Source organism: Callorhinus ursinus, unplaced genomic scaffold, assembly GCF_003265705.2.
Source record: "Callorhinus ursinus isolate GAN/ISIS: 27379988/994484 unplaced genomic scaffold, GSC_fseal_2.0 scaffold9, whole genome shotgun sequence".
Taxonomy (NCBI): domain Eukaryota; kingdom Metazoa; phylum Chordata; class Mammalia; order Carnivora; family Otariidae; genus Callorhinus; species Callorhinus ursinus.
The window spans coordinates 47,504,756-47,528,196 of NW_027397071.1; the positions used below are offsets into that span (position 1 = coordinate 47,504,756).

A 23,441-nucleotide genomic window follows, 5' to 3' on the forward strand; every position below is an offset into this window, starting at 1 on the left:
GCCCAGATTAGTCGAACAAGCTCTGGTCAATGAACACACTGATGGGAGCAGTGGAGATCTGGTCTCTGGTCCTCTCTCTTCCTATCCTGGTATCAGTGAGGCACTGTGTCCTTCCCATGCTCTCCATCACCCCCTATGCATTTTCCTCGTGGGCACTACCTCCCTTTGCTTTAACCTGCCAGGAACCCTCTGGCCTACCATTTCTCTAGACCACTCACCGGTCTCCAGCTACAGCTCTGCAGAGAGGTACTGAAGAAGGTAAGCTGGGAGTGTTCTCTCCTTCGAGTTAGACCACAAGAGAGGGCTTCCTTCACACTCATCCAGCTGCCATCATTTATCTCTATACTCATGATCTCTTCTTTCACTAGTGCTTACAACCTGCTGTCTTGGGGTGAGTTTTGCTTATATTTCTCCAGTTTACAAATTGCTTTCTGATCTATATGATTCCACTTACCCCTCATTACAACCCTGTGAAGTATATAGTATGACCACACTCTATCTACAGTTGAGGAAAATGAGGCTTAGAGAGATTTTAAATACTTGTTCAAGGTTACATGCGTAGGATGAGTACTGGAAGACCCAAGTCTTCCAACTCCTTTCTCTACCACCCCAGGCTTCTCTAATCACAGCGTATCAGAATGGCTTGCTGGCTAGCTGAGGACAGTTTTTCTTCTGAATTCAAACAAAATTTGTGTTTGGTATGTAGAGAGTCAGTAAGATTATGAGCAGCCTTGACTGTTATCTTGAATGAGGACAGGAGAAGCAGCAAATTACCCTGAAGCTGTAGGTTTCTTTGAGACAGGAAACAAGAAATAACAGAATGCAGGGTTATAATGCTTCCCTGGAGGCCATTCTGAGAAGCTGCTTTTAGCTCACCTACAAACACCAGGTGTCTGATAAGAAGCAGCGGGTAAGAATCTCTGGTTAAAAGGACAAGGAAGAGCCATAACAATCCAGTATGTATTTGGACTTTCAAGGCACCAGTGCATGGATTTTCACAGCAGGCTAATGGTCTGGGATGGGGCTGCCGTTCAAAGACTGCAGGCAGGCAGGCAGGTGGGCAAATCACTCACACCCGCTTGTTTCTCCGCCTGCCTAGAGATAGATCTATGCTGTAAGCCAACTACATTGCAGTGAGTGAAACTATAACGAAAGCTGAATGGCAAACTTTCCTCGGGGGAGATCTATACTAGTTGTTGGGCAAAATAAAGAGCTCCTTTGTGGAGAAGGGCTCCTTTGTGCCACCCAGATCCTGTACAACCGGTAGGTCCTGACGTTGGCTCTGAACTCTTCTTAAGGACAAAGAGGGAAGTTCTTAAAAGGTGAATGTGGCCCTACATAAAGCTTAAGAGTGGGCATGAGCTTTGAAGTTTCATGTGCACTCATGTTATTCATTTGGGATGTATCTGTTCAGCCTTGATGGATATTAAAACACTGAAATACTTTTGTAACGGTTGGCAGCCAGCCGTTGCCCCAGGCCCTCCAGAATTTGCTGGTCTCCCCCGTGATGCAGTAACTAAAGGGTTGGTGTCTGGAACAGCAGGGGTCTCTAGCTTTAGCCCTGTGGCCTGAGTCCATTTAATTGGTCAGCGCCCATGCAGTAGCAGTCATTAGACATTATGAATGCGTGTTCCTGTGCTAAAATATTAGACAGGCACCAAGTGGGTACGCCGACCAAAGTCTTAAAACTTTTTCCACTGAGAGTTTCCACCAGGCCTCACTCTGCCCTATGTTCTGCTAGCGGTATTCCTCGTGGGCAGAAAGTTTAAGTCCACAAGGCATTACCCTAAAAGTGGATGTCACAGGCATTCTGTCCCCAGGGTTTGAATATAAGAAGCTTGGTCCTACCTGGTAAGCAGGGACTAGATCCAGACACCAAAACTCTCTCCGTGCTGTTCCCTTTTGTTTTTGTTTTGTTTTGTTTTTCTCTATTCTTTACCATGCCTAAACTCCTAGAAGAGCTTGCTGGAATTCAGAAGAAGCCAGGGAAGAATTCTGGTGCAAAGAAGCAGTCTCAGTGAGACAAACGGCCTTTCATATTCCCTGGGGCACTGTTTCAAAGCAACCAACACAGATGTACAACTTAGGAACAAACATGAATCACCAACCAGACACCAGCCCCAGTCACAGCAAAATTAGCGGGCAGACATCACAATACATCCCGCAGATCCAGGGTGGGAGGAGGGGTGTGGGCAAGGGGAAGATTGAGGACAGACTTAACAAGCAAAATGAATAGACCACACAAACTGAAACACAATTAGGGAGAAAATGGAATCTGAAATATCAGAAACAAACACATAAATGGGGATAATTCATTTAGGATGAATTATGTGGGATAAATTTTTTGCGCCTGCCTTAATCAGGACACACATTTCACCTTTAGGCTTCTTTGTATTAAAAAAATCATTATAATAGTTTTATATATTATATAAAACATAGACAATAGAGGAAAAAATACCACTTTTATTAGTTTAGTATGTTTCCTTCTGCAAATTTTTTCCTGTAGGCTCGGATCATGATTTTTTTGTACAAGTATTTTCCTGTACTGCTGTTTCTGAAATTATCATTTTCCAGGTCCTGGCACTTAATGGTTCACCCAGACACAGTACCATACTTTCTTAAACATTTTCTTTACTGTTGGCATTGCACTTATGATCTTAAATAACATTATAGTTGATATCTTTGAACCTGCAGCTACTGTAATATTTAGATGGGGTCACTCAGATGTTTCAGAGAGATTAAGAGAGGATGTCACTCGTGAGTTTCTGAATATTTCACTGTACTTCCCTGGAAGGGATTGTCCATATCCAGCATGTGGACACAAACAGTATTGCCTTTTCTCTAGGTTCGGAGAAAGTCCCAGAAATGGCTCTCTCCTGTCCAGGATTCTGCATGCTGCCCTCCCTCATGATTCTGCCTGCTTCTCCCTGCCTGGACCAATCGCTCTGGGCTGAATCAATGGCTCCTTGCCTAAGACTGAATATTTCAGCAACGTTCTCCTGCTTTGTATCTAGAGTCTCGGCTTCTTGAGGCCATGGTGGTAGCAGGTGACCCTGGGGGTAAGAAGCGGTGCTCCCGGAAAAGGGAAAGCCCTTCCCGTCATCTCCATTAAGCCACTACCTTCAAACTTCAGCCCAGGGCACCTCTGCCAGGAAGTCTTCTCTGACAGTGGCAGCTCAGAGTTTGGTGTAAACACATGTTCCTCCTCTGTGCTCCCCTCAGCATCTTGACTGCAATACTTGATCACAGCACGTGCACCTCTCTGCTTAATTCTCTGTTTAGCTGATTCCCACTAGATTCTTATGTCCCAGTGAGAAGGGACCCGATATACCACTCACTTTTGCATCCCAGGCATCTGGGTCAGAGCCTTGTAAATAACAGATCCTCAAAAAAATGTTGGCCGCGCTGATTAAAAGAATACTGCAATTTACTGTGAAATGTTTCTCCTCTCCCTTCCCTCTTCCTGCCTGCTTACTCTCCTCTCAGTTCCCACCGGCATGGGCTGTTGTTTCTTTCAAATGAGTCTATAGAGATGTGGCAGCGCCTTATTTGATCAGCCTTATAAGGCGATGATCTAAGAATACAAGGAAAATGAAAGGAAATAAAACAAAGCAAAAGAAAACGAACTTAGACACACGGCTGTGTTCTCCCTGAACGAACCAATCTTGCATGGAAAACACACTGCCTTAGATATTTGAGATGGTGACCTCTTTACACAAACCCCATCATGGGAAAAGCCCTTCTATGCCCCTTTGTTTGCCCTCTTCAAATCTCCTTCTTTTTTAATAAAAGCGAGAAACTTCTCTGCTCCACACTTTCTCTGCTGGAGGTTTCCATTCCCGAAGAATGCATGCAAAGCCAGCGCCAAAGTGGTGCAAAGAGGGAGCCAGCAGATGGCAGAAGACGGCTTCAGCTTCCTCCCGAGGAGGCACCTCCCAGCCTCCAGCCGGAGCAGGTGGGGCTGCGTGCCAGTCTCGGAGGGAGAAATGTGACTGAGGCCTTATTCATAAGCCTAGGAGGAAAAATCAGGGATAAAGAACAGAACCACAAGGTATACATGAAACCTTTTATTAAACTAAGAGAAGCTCTATTTCAAAGAATTCAAGCTAAGCCAGGTGATTGCAAGAATTGCCTGCAATTATTTCCAGGGCTGTTGCTTCCTGACCCCCAATTACCTGCGCACACCCCAATTTCTGTAGCAAAAACTCACGAAGCGACCTCCTAGGAATAATTCGTTTCTGAATCAGAGGAGACTTTTTCAACTCAGCCCTTCTCAAGGGGAGTCTCTGGCTTATTCTGATAAATAGCTCCACTGTAAAGATCGTAAGCTCTCCAAAAGAGGTTTAAGCTCACAGAGCAGCATAGTGGCTCACCACCATTTGGGGAGAGGGCCCTGCTGTCTCAGTTTTGCTTTTCTTTCTTAAAAATGTATTCATTGAGTATCGCGTACATCCCTCAATTTTTACAACTCAGGAAGGCTAATTCTCTTCCTCCCATTTCAAAGACGAGAAAAACGGAGCCTCCAAAATGTGAAACTTCATTGGAAACATTCTGAAGTGTGATCTCCTTTAATGACACCGAGCAGTCTGTGCCCAGGGAGCGCTCCTCCATGTCCCCACCACCCTTCTTGATCCCAGAATCTGCCACGCTGCATTGTATTCCTCTGTTCACTCATCTCTTTCACTCCAACACTAGACTGTGACCTTGCAGCAGGGGCTGAGCCTCCTCCGTTTTGTATTCCTGGGGCCCAGAACCGAGTCTCATGCCAGAAGGCATATAACCAGCATTTGTTAAACGAATGTGAGGACCTCACACAGTTTATATTTCTCATCTGACAAAAAGCTTCTTCTACTTGGAATAAAACCTCTGGCAGGTGAGGACTTCTGAGAAGTCCCTCGGTGGAGTTGATAGGTTCCTCTTTCCCCATTCTTTCCCACCTCCCTGCAGTGTCCCAGGAATGGCATCCTGGGAGTTTTGGCTTTTGAGAACTTTTGTGTCTATGTTTGTGTATAGAAAGCATGTGTGTGGATGGTGGTGGTAACATCTGTGAGAAAAATGCCAGGTTTCTTTAAAGTTCTGTGGGAAAATATTTCCTACAATTGGACATCTTCAAATGCTTGCTTATAGTTTTGATAAACATACTTACGTTGGCCATCAGCTCAGTGTGCTCTCTGGTCCCTGCAGGTGGGGAAGCTGCACAGGGGCGTGCATTTTTACCCCCAATGGCAGTGACCCACCTTTATATAATTAATGGCAGCAGGCTGCGGACAGGCCTAATTTTTAATGAAGGACTTAACTGTGCAAAATCACAGCCAGCGTGATGTAGAGCCCACGGCCTCTCTGCAGGTGGGCAGATCGCCTCTGGCCACGGTTACAGCATAACACTGAGGTTCTGCCTTAAGAATTCAGTTTTAAAGTCTGCGACTTCCCTCCCATAGAAGAGGAAGGAGAGTGATGATGTTGGGCTCATCTGAATTCTAGAAGCGGCTTCCCACTGTTTTCTTTTCTTCCTAGGGGCTTTGAAAATGACATTCATGGCAATGATCCAAAATTGCTTTCCCCACAGAGAGGTTTAACCAGAGGTAGCTAAGTAATGCTGAAGAGCTCTGGGATTCTGAAGATCTGGCTTCTAGTTCCTGCTCTGTGAGGAAATAACTGGAAAGAAACAAAGACGCCCGATACTCTGACTCCCACACCTTAGTCTTTCCCCCCTGAAATGAATGAAGAAAAGAATGAGTGGAAGGTCTCTGAGGCCCCTCTGAGAGTAGACATTTTGGAGATAGAAGAAGGATTGGTTCTCAAGTGTGGCCTGATGTGATTTTATATTGTTAATGAACATTCATTCAACTCATTCGTTAAGTGCCCACTATAAAATAAGGCACTGTTCCAGGTCTGAGAATACCGCAATGTGCAGGACAGACAAGGTCGTTGTGGGGAGGGACGGACAATAAATCAATCAAATAAGGTAATACCAAATAGTGATAACTGCTTTGAGGAAAATAAAACCTACCAGTGTGGGAGAGACTGGTATGGAGAAGAGTGTTTCTTCAGTTTGGGTGGTCAGCAGACCCACTCTATAAACCCCAAAGGTGGTCTCCTGCTGTATACCAGTGCATCCCTCTCCCCCCACCCCACCGTCTTTCCCAGATGGTGCACTTGGGTTGAGATCTGATAGAGGCAGTGGGAAGGCTGTCCTTGGATTCTTTCCAATTTCCACTTCTGCTCCCTTTGTAACCAAAGACTTTGGTCAGATGATACTTGTGTTTTAATTTGGCGTCATTTATTAAGCTAGTGATTTAATTTTCCTCCTGCCTGCTCGCTTTCCGAGCTGAGTTAGTTGCTCCATTGTCTCATATAGCTGGACATATATCAATATCTATGTATCTCTACCATAGCACTTGTCCAGCATAATTGTTATTGTCCTAGTCTGCCCCAGACTGCTCTGTTCCTCAAGAACACAGAACATCTTTTTCATATTGTTTTTACCTCATTGCTAAAGGCCATGTCTGTCAGAGTATGGGTACTTAATAAATGTCTGACGGATATACCAATGAAGGAAATGAATGATTTGGGACCAAGGAACTTTTACCAGCTCCCCTTGATGTACTTCTCCAACAAGAAGGGATGTGAGTTGTATGGGGACACCAAGCTATCTTCTCTAACTGAGCTCTAAAAGCTAGTTCCACAAAGAAGAACCTGGGGTTTGCTATCAAATATCACCTGCTGGAGGTGATATTTGACAGCTGGAGGGCTGGAATACCTTCCCTGGGGTACTGAGCCCAAGAGAAGGCAAATGGTCCTCTTTGGCAGCAGTCATTCTCATCTGTTGGTGTTGATGGTATCAGAGATAGAACTGCCAAGAATGAATATTCCTTTTAATGTTCCTTTGGTAGAAAGCTTTAATTTTGCTGAGGAATTTATGTTGCAACCTCTTTCTTTTACTTGTTGTTTCAGATCCTTTCTTGGGTTGTAAACATTTCACAAAAGAAATGCATAAACAAAAATGTAATACCAATACTTCATTTTTCTAATGCTTTTATGTGAGTGTCATATTTTTAAAAGCTTTTCTTTTCAAATGCTAAGGAGATTATTTTAATGTGCTCCTTTAATAACTTCACATTGTATTGTTCCTGTGTTATATGATTTGATGCACAAGGAAAACAGGACCAAATCTAAACAATCCTACCTCATAATTACAAGAACGTTATTTCTAACAAGCTTACAAAGTGCTCTGTCAATCTGTTTCCAGGTAAAAAATGATTTTCAGAAGTATGAATGTTATAAGATAAGTGTACATTTCTTTACATGTTCTAATTATCAAACCTACTCTCAGACTTTCATCCACTGAAACCTCCTAAGGGTTAGGATGACTCTTAACAGTAATAGTCACTTTCTGTAGGACAGTGATTCTCAGGAAAGGTAGGGGTCCCCCCAGATGATAATAATTTGGGGTGGGAATGTGTTTTGTACGTGGACTTTATAAAGCATGGGGGAGGGCAGGGCCCCAAGATTGAGAACGTACTACTCTGTGGCACTGCTGCTCTAAGTTGCACTTCGGGTATACCAATTTCCCCCAGCTCAGGATTTTCCAGCCTACATTTTCCATCTTTTCTAAAAGATTGTCATAGAAGATATTCAAATGGTCTCTTAACAGGTATAAGTAGTCCCATTTATATGTTTGTAGCCCTGCCAAAAAGAAAACCTGTTAATTAAATAAAATATTTATTTACAAATATTGTGTCATCTTCCAGTAGCTCCAAGGCAAGTGAAATTCCCTTCAAGAGAAATGATCCTGATCTGGGAAAACCAGTTCTTATTCAACCAGTGATGGCTTCCAGGAATTGTTGCCATCTGGAAATGAGTTCCAGAATTCTGCTTGATACATAGTTAAAATATTATTAATAGATGGTCACTTTGCTTGTTGGTATATGCTCCAGTGATGGGGGACACGTTAAGCCCATGAGATATGAATTTCACTTTCGGATTGATTTCATTGTTTATGACTTAGGCCAGCAAACTTGAATTAATTTTAGTCTTTCGTCCAAACCTTCTCCACCCTCATCCACTTACTCAACCAGTCTCCCTCATTGTGGTAAATGGACCTGCCATCTACTCAGTTGAATCAACCATGATTGATCTCCTTCCTCAAATTCCCTTCCTCTTCTTCAGTTGGCCAAGAAGTTCTATTCATCCTACATCAAAACTATACACTTCATTTTTGCTGCCACCATGATTTCAGTACATTAAAATCTCATTTGTACTAGAATAGCCACCCTATGAGTTTCCCTGCTTCCACTCCCCCACCCCATCCTCCAAACTCTTCTCCATATAACAAGAGCAATCTCTTAACATAAAAATCAAATCATGTCATTGCATTTCAAATAAAATCCAACCTCCTTACCATGGATTACAAGTCCCTATATAATCCAGTCCCTGCCACCACCCCTCCAACCTCATTTTATACCACACTCCCCTCTGCTCAGTGTGATTCAGCCTCAGGGGCTTCCTTTCTATTCTAGGGACTTGCCAAATCCTTTCCAATCTTAGCAGTTTTGCATGTGTGTGTTTTGTTCACTAGTATATTTTATTTGCTTTGAACACTCCCTGGCTCACAGAAAGTACTAAAGAAATATTTGTTAAATTAATAAATAAATGCTGGTTTCCCTGCTTGTTCTCTCCTCTAGTCTTTGCATGGGTGCCTCCTTCTCATTCTTTAAGCTTTGGATTAAGTTAGCTACTAAAAAAAAAAAAAAAAAAAATTTCTTTCCCAACTCATTATTTGTGGAGGGCCCCTTATCTTCATAGCACCTATTTCAACTTTTTGCTACATCTATTTGTAAGCTCATTATTTTTTAATTGTCTTCCTGTCTCATAAAACTCTAAGCTCCATGAGGGTCATCTGTTGTATTTACCAATGCATTAACTAGTGCTTAGCACTGGGCCTGGGACAGTTAGTTCTGAACTTATGTCTGTTCAATAGATTAATGAATAATAACTGAGTGTATAAGTGTATTAAACACTAACAATCACCTCAGTGATTCCTAGCAGATCCATCTTATTGCTATTTGAAAACAGATATTTCTTTATTAGGAGAAGAGTTCATTTACTGACTTCCTGTCATTGGGACAGCTCCCATACTAATCCTAAGGAAGCTCAAATTTAAAATATCAGTTGATTTAAAAACTTGCTATAGCATTTTTGTGTGTGTGTGTGTGTCATTATGACTTGGGCTTATTTCAGAAAATGAGACTAGTTTTCAGATCAAGTTTCACAAGCCATTGGCCTTTCAGAGAGAGCTGCAAGGAGGTGTTGAGGTCTACGTGGAGGCTGCATCCCCAGTTCTAGGGGTGTGAAATGCCATTACTTAATATTTCAAGAACTTCATATTTTTAAAAATAATTTATATTCTCTTGAGAATGAATAGGCTACGCATCTTTTTGGTGGTGGCAGGGGGCTAGGAGGAATGGCAGACTGGTTTGTTATAAATTCAAATAATAATCATAAAATTGGAAATCATTGCCTCAGCCTCCGGTCTACTGAGCACTTAATAGGGTTTTACATCAGTTAACATCTGGCCTCCAAATGTTATCAGTCTTAAACACTGAATCTGCAGACAGCCTGGCATTTGAGTTTTAAATGTGTTCTTTTGGGAAGGAAGGAGGGGTGAGAGAAGGGTGGATAAGAGAAAATACAGGCGGAAAAATGAGATCCTAGAATCTTTTCTCCTTGACTCAGGCAGTAAAGCTAAGAAAAGTTACACATTTTTTCCTCACAGGTATGGAGGACTTACCATGTGCCAGGCCATGTATTCAGTGTTTGGTATATATTAACTTGTTTCATTGCTATAGTCCCTCTGTGGGGCAGCTGTTCACTTTATTCTATGGATGTGAAAACCCAAGTTCAAAGGGTTTAAATAATTTGCTGAAGATCACTCAGCTATTAAATGGCAGATCTTCTATTCAAACCTGGAAACCCGGTTTGATTGTATCCATTAACAGATCAATCAACTCACCCACATCAGTAAACATCTGCTGAGTCTTTCCTCTTGTGAGCGTAGATAAATTTTCATGATTGCATCTGAAACCAAGCCTTCTGTTCTGAATCCTGCCCTTTCTCCCCTACTCCTAGACTGCGCTACTGCATCATCATTTTCCATTTTGCACATCAGCAAACAATCAAACTGTAAAAATTTCTATCTAAAACAAACCAACCCACAAACAAAAAATAACCACCAAGAAGACTTCCACCAGACATATGAAAGTTGAAAGAATTCATCACCAGCATACCTGAAGTCTCAAAACGTTAAAGGAAATCCTTCAGGCAGAAGGAAAATGATACCAGATAGAAATCAGTATCTATACAAAGGAATAAAGTTTTTGATTTCTTTTAAAAATCTCTTCAAAATACAACTGACAAGAAGAAATAAGAAATAATAACCATGTACTGTGAGGTTTATCATGTACATAGAAGTAAATCATATGACAGGCAATAAGAGCACACAGCAAAGAAGGGAGAAATGGAAGCATATTGTGGGAAGGTCGTTACACCTATATTTGAAGTGGTATAATATTGCTTGAAGGTAGACTGGGATAAGCTAAAGAGTTACATGAGAAACACTAAAATAACCATTAAAATAAAAAAAAATGAAGAGCTTTACCTAAGGAAATAAAAAAAGGAAGCATAAAACACTTAATTATCCAAAACAGCAGAAAAAGAGGAAAAAGCATATAATGGACAAATAGGGCAAACAGAAGACAAATAGCAACATGGTAAATATAAACCTGACCATGTTAATAATCCCTTTAAATGTAAACAGCCTAAACACCACAATTAAAAGGCAGACATTTTCAAGATGGATAAAAAAGTATGACTCAACATCAGGCTGCCTATAACAAGCCACTTTAAATATAAGAACACAAGTCAAAGGAAAAGGAGTGGAAATATATATACCATAATAACACAAATGAAAGGAAATCCAGAATGACTATATTACTATAAGAACAAGAAGATTTTAAAACAAAGAATTTTATCAGGAATAGAAGGTCATTTCATAATGATAAAGGAGACAATTGGTAAAGAGGATATAACAATTCTGACAATTTATGCACCAATATATGAAACAGTTTCAAAATACACGAAAAAAGAAACAAAAAGAAAAGCAAAAAAGGACAAATAGAAAAATCAAGACGTATAGTTTCAATAATTGATAAAACTAATAGAAACCCAATAAGGATACAGAAAACTTGAACAATGCTATCAATTTAACCTAACTGACATTGATAGAACACTACACCTAACAGCAGCTGATGACACATTCTTTTTAAGCGTACATGGAACACTCACCAAAACAGACAATATTCTAGGCCATAAAATAAGTCTCAATAAGTTTCAAAAAATCCAAGCCATACAAAGTATGTTCTCTGATCAGAGTGGGATTAAATTAGGAGTCAATAACAGAAATATCTCTAGTAAAGCTCCAGGTGTTTGAAACTAAACATTCTAAGTAACTCATGGGTAAAGACAAAATCAAAAGAGAAATTAGAAAGCATTTTGACTGACTGAAAGTGAAAACATATTAAAGAGGGCACATTCTGCATGGAGCACTGGGTGTTATGAACAAACAATGAATCATGGAACACTACATCAAAAACTAATGATGTAATATATGGTGATTAACATAACAATAAAAAAATTAAAAAAAAAACCTGTGGGATGCAGCTAAAGCAGTACTTATAGGTAAATCTATAGCACTAAATGCCTTTATTAGAAAAGAATAAAATAAATGACCTCAGTTTCTAGCTTAAATTAGAGAAATAATAACAAATATACTTACCAAAGTAAGCATGGGGGGAAAAAAGATAAGAGTGGAAATAAAATAGAGGGAGGGAGAGAGAGACAGAGAAAGAAAGAGAGAGAGAGGATCAGTGAAGACAAAACAGGTTCTTCGTGTAAACACTGCAACTGACAAACTTCTAGTGAGATTTACCAGGAAAAAAAGAGAAGATGCAAAATAAGAATATTAGGAATGAAAGAGTAGACATCAGTACACATTCTAAAGATATAATAAAGACAATAAGGAACCATTATGAGCAACTTTATGCCAATAAATTCTACAACTTAGATGAAATGGCTAAATTCCTTGAAAAACACAAACTACCAATGCTCTCTGAAGAAGAAAGAGGTAACATGAATGCCTATAATGAGAGATAACATGAATAGGCCTATAAACCTATTGCAGAAATTGAATTTTTTAAAGTTTAAATCATTCTCACAAAGAAAACTGCAAGCCCAGATGGCTTTTCTGGTGAATACTGCCAAAAATTTAAAGAAGAAATAATACTAATTCTACACACACCTTCAGAGAGTTGAAAAGGAGGGAATACTTTCCAACTAATTGTTTAAAGTCAGCATTTCTCTGAAAAGAAAACCTACAGATCATTTTTCCCGCAAACACACATGAAAAAATTCTTAAAATTATAGTAAATCTAATCCAATAATATATAAAGAGGTTGACACATTATGGTCAAGTGGGGTTTATCCAAGGAATATAAGGTTGTATAACACTCAAAAAACAATCAAGGTAATTCACCATATTAATATTAAAAAAACTATGATCATCTTAGTAGATGCAGAGAAAAACATTTGACAAAATTCAATATCCATTTCTGGTAAAAACTTCTAGAAAACTAAAAATAGGAGGGAAATTTCTCAGCCAGGTAAAGAGCATCTATGAAGAAGCTACATCTAACATCATACTTAAGAGTGAAACACTGAGTTATTGCCCCTTGAAATTAGGAAGAGTAAGAATGTCTGTTCTCACCACTTCTACTGAACATTTTACTAGAAGTTGTAATCAGTATAGTGAGGGGGGAAAAAAGATCTAAAAGCATCTACAGTGGAACGGAAAAAGTAAAATTGTCTCTATTCATAGATGATATCCTTGTATATGTAGAATATTCACTGCAGCTTTGTTATAGTAAAAAGCTGAAAATAATCCAAATGTTAACAGGTGAATAGATAAACAAATTGTAGTGCATTCATACAATGGAATACTGCTTAGCAATAAAAAGGAACAAACTATCAATACCTGCAACAATATGGACTAACTTCAAACTAATTATTCTTGGGTAAAAGAAGGTAGATCAAAAGAGTACATATTGTATCTTTCCATTTATCTAAAATACCAGAAAATAAAACTACAGTGACAGCACATTAGTGATTTTTGGGGGGTAGAGGGGTGGTAACAAGGAGGGTTGGAAGGAATTGCAAAGGGAAACTTTTGGGTTTGATGGATATGAATTATCTTGGATGTAGCAATGTGAGAGTATGTGTTGAGAGTATGTGCCCAAATTGTACATTTTAAAAAGCAACCTTATTGCATGTCATTTATACCTTTTAAATCTTTTTAAAAAGATTTTTTTAAAAAATCTTATTGCGTGTCATTTATACCTTTTAAATCTTTTAAAAAAGATTTTTTTTTAAAAAAGATGTGATTACTTCATGCTATCCTCAAACGATTGCCTGAACTTTCATTCTTTTCCTTTCTTTCTTTCTTTTTCTTTCTTTCTTTCTTTTTCTTTCTTTCTTTCTTTTTTCTTTTTCTTTCTTTCTTTTCCTTCCTTCCTTCCTTCCTTCTTTTCTTTTTGCACTCTTTTAAAAGCAGAATTCTTCAAGAAGTTTTTGCTTGCTGTCTTCACTCCCCCAACATCTCTGTTCTTCTCAGCACACTATACTCAGGATTTGGTCCACAGCACTTCATAGGAAATCCACCTTGTCTAGATCATCAGGGTCCTACATCTTGCCCAAACGAACAGTCAGTTCTCAATCACCATCTTTCTCAAAGTGTCAGGAGCATTTGACACATTTATCCTTCTCTTATTTTAATTTTCAAGATATTACCTTCTCCTGGTTTTCTCCCTATTTCATTGGCCTTATCCTAGGGCTTTCATCTCCCCCCAGATTCTACATGTTGGAGAATCTTGGGACTCAGCTCTCAGCCCTGTTTTCTTTATCTATACTCATTTCCTAGGTGATCTTATCATTGCATATATTATGGTATAAAATACTCTCTGTTCACCAATGACTCCCTAATGTGTTTAAAACGATGACAACTACAGGAAGAATATGATGAATGGTCAACAGGTTCATAATCTGACTAGATAGAGCTGAAAATGTCAAGAACAGCCAAGGCAATTTAAAGAGTAAAGGCTTGAAAATGTGGGATGAATGCCAGGTGCTGTCACAGAGGCTCCCAGACTGTGCTTTCCAGGGCATTCAAAACACTGTCTGCCCTGCCTTTGTGCATCACTGTCCTCAGCTCTGGTGGTAATTTTATGTAAAATGCATCCAATTTCTATAAAACTACTTAGCATTGATTTTGCATCTGAAGAGTTTTAGAAACGTCAACATTCCAAAAATAAATGGTATCATGATTCTATTAGAGCTCAAGCAAAGTCTCCAGGCTTCACTGTTCTTTGCCATTATTTTTAGAAATTAAATCTTCCTGTAATCTAAGTCGATGCCTCTGAGCAGGTCACAGCTTGCCCTTCATCAGGGTAGGCAGCTCTCCTTTTCATTCCCTAAAGGTGGGACCAGTCAGTCTTAGGGGATGACCTCCACATTACAGTATCTTTTGGGAACTATGAGGATTCTTTACCTCACACTTGACCTTCATGGAGAATGAAAACCCTAAATCACTAGGACCAGCTTTAGCTTTTCTTTCCACAGCAACCTTTTCAGAAGAGGTATATAGCATCAGTGTTTTGAAGTGAACAGAGAAGTCCTTTATAACTAATATGAATTCATTTTCTTCTTCAGATATCAATTCCTATTCATGACTTGTTATTTTGGAAAGAGCATTGTGCCTTTACAAATCCACCTTTTCAATAACAGAAACAATGATTGCCTCCAAATATAAGTAGTTAAGGAAACCCATTTGCAAGGTATTCTCTTCCTTTCAATTGCTTTTCCTACAATCCTGTCTTTGGACTGACTCACTCACATTTAAACCAGTCACTTGAAGGGCTGATTTATTTGCTAGAAATGTCCCCTGAATTTCTTCTCAGCTCTGTCAATAATCCCATTTCCTCATTTTATCTTTTCACAACCAATTCTCTCAACATAGATTTCCTCTTTAATACTCAATTATGTTAACTTACTGGTAAATTACTCAAACATCCACCAAAACATCAGTTTCAGTAATCAAAAGGACAGAGGGCTCTTCACAAGTTGTTTTTGACTCAAATATTTCTGACTCATGGATGGATGTTCTATGTTCTGTGCTACCTCAATAATGTGGCATTACTTGGACAAATAAAAAACACCACCTTGTGCAGCCTAGCTGTTTCTTGCATGTGTTCTTCACAATTTTATAAGTGATTCACTTCTTCAATATTCTTCAAATGATTTTTTTTTTATTCTATTCGGAAGTGTGATCATTCTACTCTAAACAAGGAAGCCATAAAGCTCATTCTATTTTCCATGCAGGTTTTACAATTTTATAATTTTTCAAATTTACAATTTCCATGTAGGTTTAACTAATTTAATATAGAATTAAGAGATGCTTAAGGTCATTCCTTCTTGAATATAAATAGCAGCAACTTTTATTCTACTGGGAAAATTGAGTTTGGGAATAGTTGATTTTTTCTCTTGTCTATTTACAGGCGAACATTTCTGATGTATCAACTTACAAATCTCATTGCTATTTTGAAAAAAAATTGACAGAAAAGGATGCAAAACTCTCAAATCTCCCTTAACAATTCCTGCAGTAGGATTACCATGCCTGCTTGGTACTCAAGGCACTTTTCAAACTTCTCTCTCTCTTTTTTTTAAATTTTCAGCACAAAACACAAAGTGTAATCTAACTCTCCTATGGCAAAACCTCTAATGCATCACTATTACAGACAGAAAAAAAGTTCATATTCCTCTGTCCGATAGTCAAGATCCTAAGGGTGTGATTTGAACTTGACCTTCTAAGCATATGTGCTAGGATCTCTGATATATACTTTAACCAAGCTAAAATATACACTTTCCCAGAGTTATACTTACTTTTGAGTTAAACTCACTTTTGTTACATTCATTCTATTTCCTCTAGAATATCCTTTCTGACATTTCCACAAATGTGTGGAAACCCATGTGTGAGCAAGGGACAAGGTGGGGGATAAAAAACACTAGAATTAGGGAGAACTCAGGGGCCCTAATAGGGAAGCAACTGCCTAGACACTGTTAAGCTGCCCTGTGGGGTCAGCCCCATTAAGAAATACTTAGAGTGATTCAAAGGCTCCTATATAGAGAGGAAAATGATTGCCCTGGGAAAGATCTGCATCAGGTCAGACAGAGGCTTTGGAATGAGGCAGATCTGGGTCTGAATAGAAGCTCCGCCATTTGCCAACTAAAGGGCTCTGGATTTAACTCCCTTAAGCCTTAGTTTCCACATGTGTAAAACAGTGATAGAAGAGAGAGCTAAAGGCTTGCCTTGAGGATGAAATTAAATAATATGTATAAAGATTTAGACGTTTGGCTCTACAATTCACTAGTCCTACCAGCACAGGACAAATGCAATAGAACAGAAATGGCAGTATGGTTTAGTTAGACAGAGGGCCAGAGATTTTTACCTGCCCGCATTCCTGAAATGGAATTCCCCAAGATCTGTAGATATCACAGAGCAGACCCAAAAGTTCTTGTGTGGCCCTGGGAAGCTGTTGAGGTGTGGAGTAGGAATTCCCCTAGGTTCTGTGTGGGAGTGCTGGGCCCCCTTTAACAGAAGCTCTGGGGAGGATGGCCCAAAGCCAGGAGGCTGAATTGAGTCTTGGAAGATCAGCAACTCAGAAAGAGCCAAATTGTGGATGACAGGCACTGAACTGGCTGCCCCAGAGGCTCACACAATCTTTGTCTCGTACTCTGTTTTGAAGGTAAGAGTGTCCAACTGACAGTTTGGGTCAATGATATGTAGGCGGAAATCTCTGGGGAAGGTGTTCCTTCCCAAATCTTGGATCAGACACATGAAATTTACATTTTTGTAGGTTAAAAATAGTTGGAAGTCAGATATTTCAACCCAGAGAAGACAAACCTTACTCCCTAAGAGAACTCTATCCTTTGCTCCTTTACCTTTCCTCTTTATTCTTCTGTTTGGAGCGGGGGACTCAATACACAATGAGTATCAATCTAACGGCTTTGAGGATAAGTACCATGGTGGCAGAAAAGAAGATAAAAGGATTCCAAATCTCAAGACAGCAGTGAGTGACACGAGGCCCTGGACTACCTAGCCCTGAAATTCTTGTTGTATAAGACAAACACAGTCCTAACTGTTTAGCCACTGTGGTAGATATATCTCACTTGCAGCTGGAAACAATGCTAATTGATGCCATGGTGCTGAGTTAGCAGCAGAGGACGGCTGGACCTTTCCTGAGTGGAAGAACGGACTCCAGAGAAACTGGCTTCAGGGGGTATAGCTTCTCTGGGGATGACCAGCACATCTGGAGTAGAAACAAACCTTATGCTGCCTTAGAGGCAACATAGTGCAAAGCCTTTCCTGGAAAAGACAAGAAGGGAAAAGGAAGGGGAAGATTGGGAAGGGAGGGAAAGTTAAAGGAGAGAAGGAACATAGTACTAGGGAAGCTGCAATTTTAGACAGATGGTAGGTTAGCAAAGATATCTGATGTAATTTCTGGGATATTTGAGTGTCAAGCTAAGGAAACAGGAAGTGAAAAGGTCCTAAAGGCAAAAACATGCTTGTGTATTTGAATATTAGCAAATAGGCTAGTATGGCTGGAGCAAAGTGAGTGAGGGAGAAAGGAGCAGGGGATGAGGTCAGGGGGCCATTTCTTAGAAGGTTTCCATAAAGCATGTGTGAGAAAGACAGGAACCAATGAGAACTGGGAGGCTTTATACTTGAGCAATTAGGATGCCCGGGACGCCATCATCTGAGATGAGGAAGTCAATAGAAAGATCAGATTCTGGGCCTGGGGGTAAAGATTAAATAATTTGAGTTTGAGATGACAGACATCAAAGAAGAGATGTCACACAGCAGTTGGATATAAGAATCTGGATATAAGAATCTGGAGAGAGACATATTCAGGCTCATATGAATGTTTCCTAGATTGATAAGTCAGGGGTAGTCTGTGCAGATGCGCACATTTTTCAAAAAGTGAAAAATAAATTTGTGTTTTCATCCATCTGTTCTCAGTCTCCTTCCTGTATATTGATATTTAGCCAATATGGTTGATGTGAGGTGTTTGGGGAAGATTAGGTGAAATAACGTATACAAAGGGCATATCTCAGTATAGATATTCAATAAATAATATCTAATATATATTGTGTACTTATATTTTTCCAGAGATTTTGTTAAGCACTATGCATAAATCCACTTATTTAATTTTTATAATCAACTGATAAAGTATATAATATTTTAAACTCATTCTATAAATGATGATACCATGGTTCAGACAACTTTAAGAATCTTGCTCAAGGTCACAGAGCTGGTAAGCAGAACAACCTGGATTCATACAAAGATCTTTTTACTCCTGGCCCAATGTTCTTAACCTATATCCACTCTAGCAGAGTTACAAACTCAGAAGCCCTCCGGGGTAATGTAAATTTATGCAGTGACTCCTATGTCCAATGCCTACTCATAATTTACACATGAGTGTCTAATAAGCACCTTAGACTCCACATGGCCCAAACAGAATCCTTTATTTTTCCAACTAAATGTGTTCCTTCTTCAGTCCTTCAGTTTCCCACATCAATTAATGACATTGTTCATCTGCCTAGTTGCTTAAGCCAAAAACCCAGGAACTGGCCTTGATTTCTCTCTTTCCCTCATCTGATGCATCCAACTCATCAGCATCCAAGTCATCAGCAAGGCCTCATGGCTCTATTTCCAATATTTATCCCATATTTGTATAGTCTGTTCACAGTTTCAACTGTCATTTCAGACTACCATTATCTGTTATCTGGATTTTTTTCAGTAGTCACTGGTTTTCTTATTTCCAATCTTGGCTCCTAGAACCTATTTTACCTACAGAAATCAGAATAAACTTAAAAAAAAAAAAATAAACCCGACCATGCTTTAAAATCCTCTACAGCTGTTCATCACATTTAGATAAAATCCAGCATCCTTACTAGAGCCTATAAGATGCTCACTAATCTGTTCTCTGCTACCTCATTTTAAACTAGTCTCCCTCTTATTCATATTTTTTAAGGACTCTATTTATTTATTTGAGAGAGAGAGAGAGAGAAAGAGAGAGAGAGAGAGCAGGGGGAAGGACTGAGGGAGAGAATCTCAAGCAGACTCTGCACTGAGTGCAGAGCCCGACATGGGGCTTGATCTCACAACTCTGAGATCATGACCTGAGGTGAAATCAAGAGTTGGACGCTTAACTGACTGAGCCACCCAGTGGCTCAGCCACCCATCCTTATATTTTGGTTGCATTGACCTTCCTTTTCCTTGAACAAAGCAAACTCTTCCTGCCACAGGGGTTTGCATTTGTTGTTGACTCTGCTTACCTTCCTCTGTCCCTGGTTCTTCATATCATTGAGGCCTCAGAGCAAATATCATCTCAGGAAGGCCTTCCTGGTCCACTCAATCTATATTATCTCCTCCCACAAACACTATACATCACATCATCTTATTCTATTTGCTTCATTATTTACTTGTCATTATTTGAAATTTTTTTATTAATTTATTTCTTTGTTCATTTTTTTAAGAAAGACTTTTTCTTACTTTAAATTCAATTAGCCAACATTTAGTACATCATTAGTTTCAGATGTAGTGTTCAATGATTCATCAGTTGCATATAACATACCCAGTGCTCATCAGTCTCTCTCCCCTAGAATGCAGGCCTCATGGGATCTGGGATCTTGCCATCTCTTGTTGCCTGCTATATCTCCAGGGCCCAGTATGGTGCCTGATACACAGAAGACCACCAACGAAGATTTGTTAAATAAAACTGGTTGATTTTAAGATAATGGGGAGTAATTGTTGAGGTCTTAGTGAATTGGATGAATCCTCAGCTTAAAGAAACTTAAACCTAAATTTCTTTAAAATACTTTGTTGGCCAAATAAAAAGGTCTGTTAGAATTTATAATCCCTGCACTTCACCACTTCACCTCCTGACCCACCCTCACTAATTCCATAAGGTTGAAGACCTGAAAACTCACAAACAGAATGATACTGAATTTCAGTATGCAAATGAGCAACTTCTTCCCAGCAAAATATTTTCCCCCTAGATCTGTAGTGATTTTCCCAACAGAAGAAATCATTCAGCCACCTAGTTTTTCTTTAAACATGACACATACAGTAAATGAGTTACTTCCCCTTAGTGGGAAGTTTATTGATGGGAAATGTTACAAATCTATGAAAAAAAATTTGTTTTCAAATGCAAATAAGAGACTAAAACCTCCAATCACCGGGAAAATGAGACTCAAGACCAGTATGAATTTACCTAAGTTAAACAGAGGGTGATTTTTAAGAGATTTCATAGCTGAGTTAAGCATCAAATAGACCTCTTCTGGTTGCCAGGCCCAAATACTCAGGTTATAGTTTTTAAAACCCAAATCTAGATTAATCCTGGCTGGAACTGTACATGTCTTGCTTCAAAGCCCATCAGAAGGGATGCCATGGGAGCTGGTGTATCTGTACCCAAGGAGGGACAGGCCTTCTTCACTTAACTCAGTTCAAATCCACTTGATGAATGTAAAGGAACTCATTTCACTCAGGGTGTCCCATTACAAAATGTCAGGGTAGAAAAATATTTAAGCTAACATTAAGAAGGCAGTAGTTCTTAGAAATATTATGTACTGAGTAGAGTAAGATGAGGATTGATAATGCACTATAGGTTTGGAAAAAGGGAGAATACAGATGATGTGGTTTCTATTTGAGGATAGTTTGCTAAAGCCTGATTGAAGTGGGTTGAGGTGAGAATGGGAAGTGAGAAAATAAAGACAACCTTTTAAAGAGTTTTGCTGGGAAAGGGAGGGCAGATGTGAAACAGTCATCAATGGGGAGTCAATTGTGGAGTCAATTTGGCTTCTTTACTATCATGCTCAAGTGTCTGAGAGATGGAAGAAATGATGATCAAGGTGAGGGAGGAGAAATACAGGTGCAAAGTCCTGGAGGAGGCAAAACAGGATGGGTTCCAGGGTGCAAGGGAGAGGCTAGAGTTTGGGACGTTACATGAATTAGCTCTCCTGTGATTTCTTCTATTGTCTCAGTAAGAGTGAGATAGATGACCTCGGTTTGGTAGGTTTTAGGAGAGAGGACCTGGCGTGAAATAGTTGTTTTAAGAGAATAGGAGAGTGAACTGACATGAAACACACAGTAAAATTGCTGAGTAATACCGACAACTCATCTGAGATTTGCAGTCATTAATTTAGAATGAACTCAAGGAGCATGGCTGAGTATTTTTCTCTAGTCATGTCCAGCTGCTCTGTGCTGAGACTAAGTAGGTTAAGAGTTGGTTTAACCAGTTCTAAAATGTGGCTGGTGAGTAGGGCAGGCACCTAAGGGTATTTATAAGGGAGGTGTTTTAATGTAAGCCCTGAAATCTAAGCTGGGTAAGGAAAGAGATGGGGGCTATGTGGGAGAAGAGTTGAGAGAAGTAAGGGACAGCGAAAAGGTGAGGGAAGTAAGGGACAGCGAAAAGTAAGGGACAGCGAAAAGTAAGGGACAGCGAAAAGACAGTGAATTGGAAGACATCATGGGGTACAAATCTAAGCAGTGAGAAACAGAAAGAAGAACTGGAAGGATGGATAGTAAGAATCTTACAGTAGGACACTTAACATCAAGATTTCAGAGATGGTTCAGTCATTGCTAACTAAAAGATCTAGAATAAACATGGGAGAAAAGACGCTTAGCTGGCGTGGAACAAAAGATTATTCAAAGTGACAGCAAAATAACCATAAGACAAGAGTATTGAATAGATCGTCTACATGGATATGGAAATGATACCAAATGATGACACAGTTTCCTAGTGGAGAGAAAGAGTGAGTCAGATGCTGTAGTATTCAGTGAATTAGAAAAAGTGACCCAGAGGGGGATGGATGACCACACCCAGGAGGGATAGTGGGTGGTATAGTCTGATGGCATGTACTTCAAAGGAGCCAGGCTTTTGCAAAAGAAGGGCAATAAAATGGTCCCTAAGCAGCAATGAAAAGTAAGGACAACCCCTCCTCTACCGTAGGTCCTACAGGGCATAGAATATGGGAGAAAAAAAGGGTAGCTATCTCTTGAGAACAATGCAAGGGTAGCTCAGTGGCCAAGGGAGAGCCAAGTGTCAGTTACAGCAAAGAAAGGGAACAATCACCTGAGAGACGGAGAATGCAGGAAATCTTGATGATTCCTAGACCAGGAGTTCCAGCAGCATCGTGGAAAGGTTAGAGGAGATTAGTTTATATTAAGGGATGTGTCAGGCCATTTGGACCTAAATGTCAGGGTGACTATGGGAGGTTTGGACCACTAATGGTAACTGAGGGAAACAGGAATGTAAGAAAGGAGAGAAATGGTGACAGAGGGTAGGAGGATCATAGGGAGGAAAGGAGACAAGATTTTGGACCTTAAGTTCCTCAAGTATCCTATCTGTTTGACTATCAAATCGTAGAATAGGAGAGATAAGGAGGAAAGAACATAACAGATATAATCAGGAGACTTAGTACTACACATGACTCTGTCACTTAATTGCTACATGACTTGAGAGAATTTATATAATACATTTAATCCTAAATTATTTACTCTATAAAATAGTTATCATACTGCATATCTCAGGGTGTTGAGACAAAGATTAATTGGATAATATGTTTTACATTTTTTATAAAACAATAGAATACAATGGATTTATTTGTTTGCCAAATATGCATTTCCCATTTTTAACAATATTTCAGTTCGCCATTAAGCAATTTTGCCTTCCCCATTAGAAAAAGTCAGCTGACATAAAAAGCAATCAGAGACCCTACCTAAACCAAACAAGGATCCAGAGTATAATCCTGGCTGAGTTAAACAAGATGCCACATCCTTAGACTTAAACTACCCCTACAAGGACAAAGAAGTTAAAAATGGCCAGAGTTCCTTTCCTTCCTAGTGGGATAGTCTTTATCAGATGGTTCTGGTTGGAAGGCCTTTTTTTGGGGGGGGAGGCTTTCTGGAGGATCCTGCTCCTTTCTCCAGAGCAGCCTTTATTTTTCCCTATTTCTGGAGCTGGCTCTCTAGGCTTCCAACAAGTTTAGGAGCTCCTGATATCTTTTCAATAAATTCCTATTTGTTGAAGTTAGTCACAATCAATATCTTTTGTAAGAAACCAAAGACCCCTAAGTGATGTATTAATGCATATTATATAAATATTGTCATTGCTACTGCTAATACTTATAGCAGTGAAAACGATATACCTGTTTACCACTTTAGACAGAAATAGCCAAGGCTTAACTGGAAAAATAAATGAAGATACCAACTT

At 39.5% G+C, this 23,441-nt stretch overlaps 1 protein-coding gene across 5 annotated transcripts in view; it reads right to left on the minus strand.

Annotated features, from left to right (window-relative positions):
- Positions 1–23,441, minus strand: part of PDE4B (phosphodiesterase 4B) — a 420,748-nt gene that overhangs the window by 118,088 nt on the left and 279,219 nt on the right. The gene's annotated exons all lie outside the window — the stretch shown is intronic.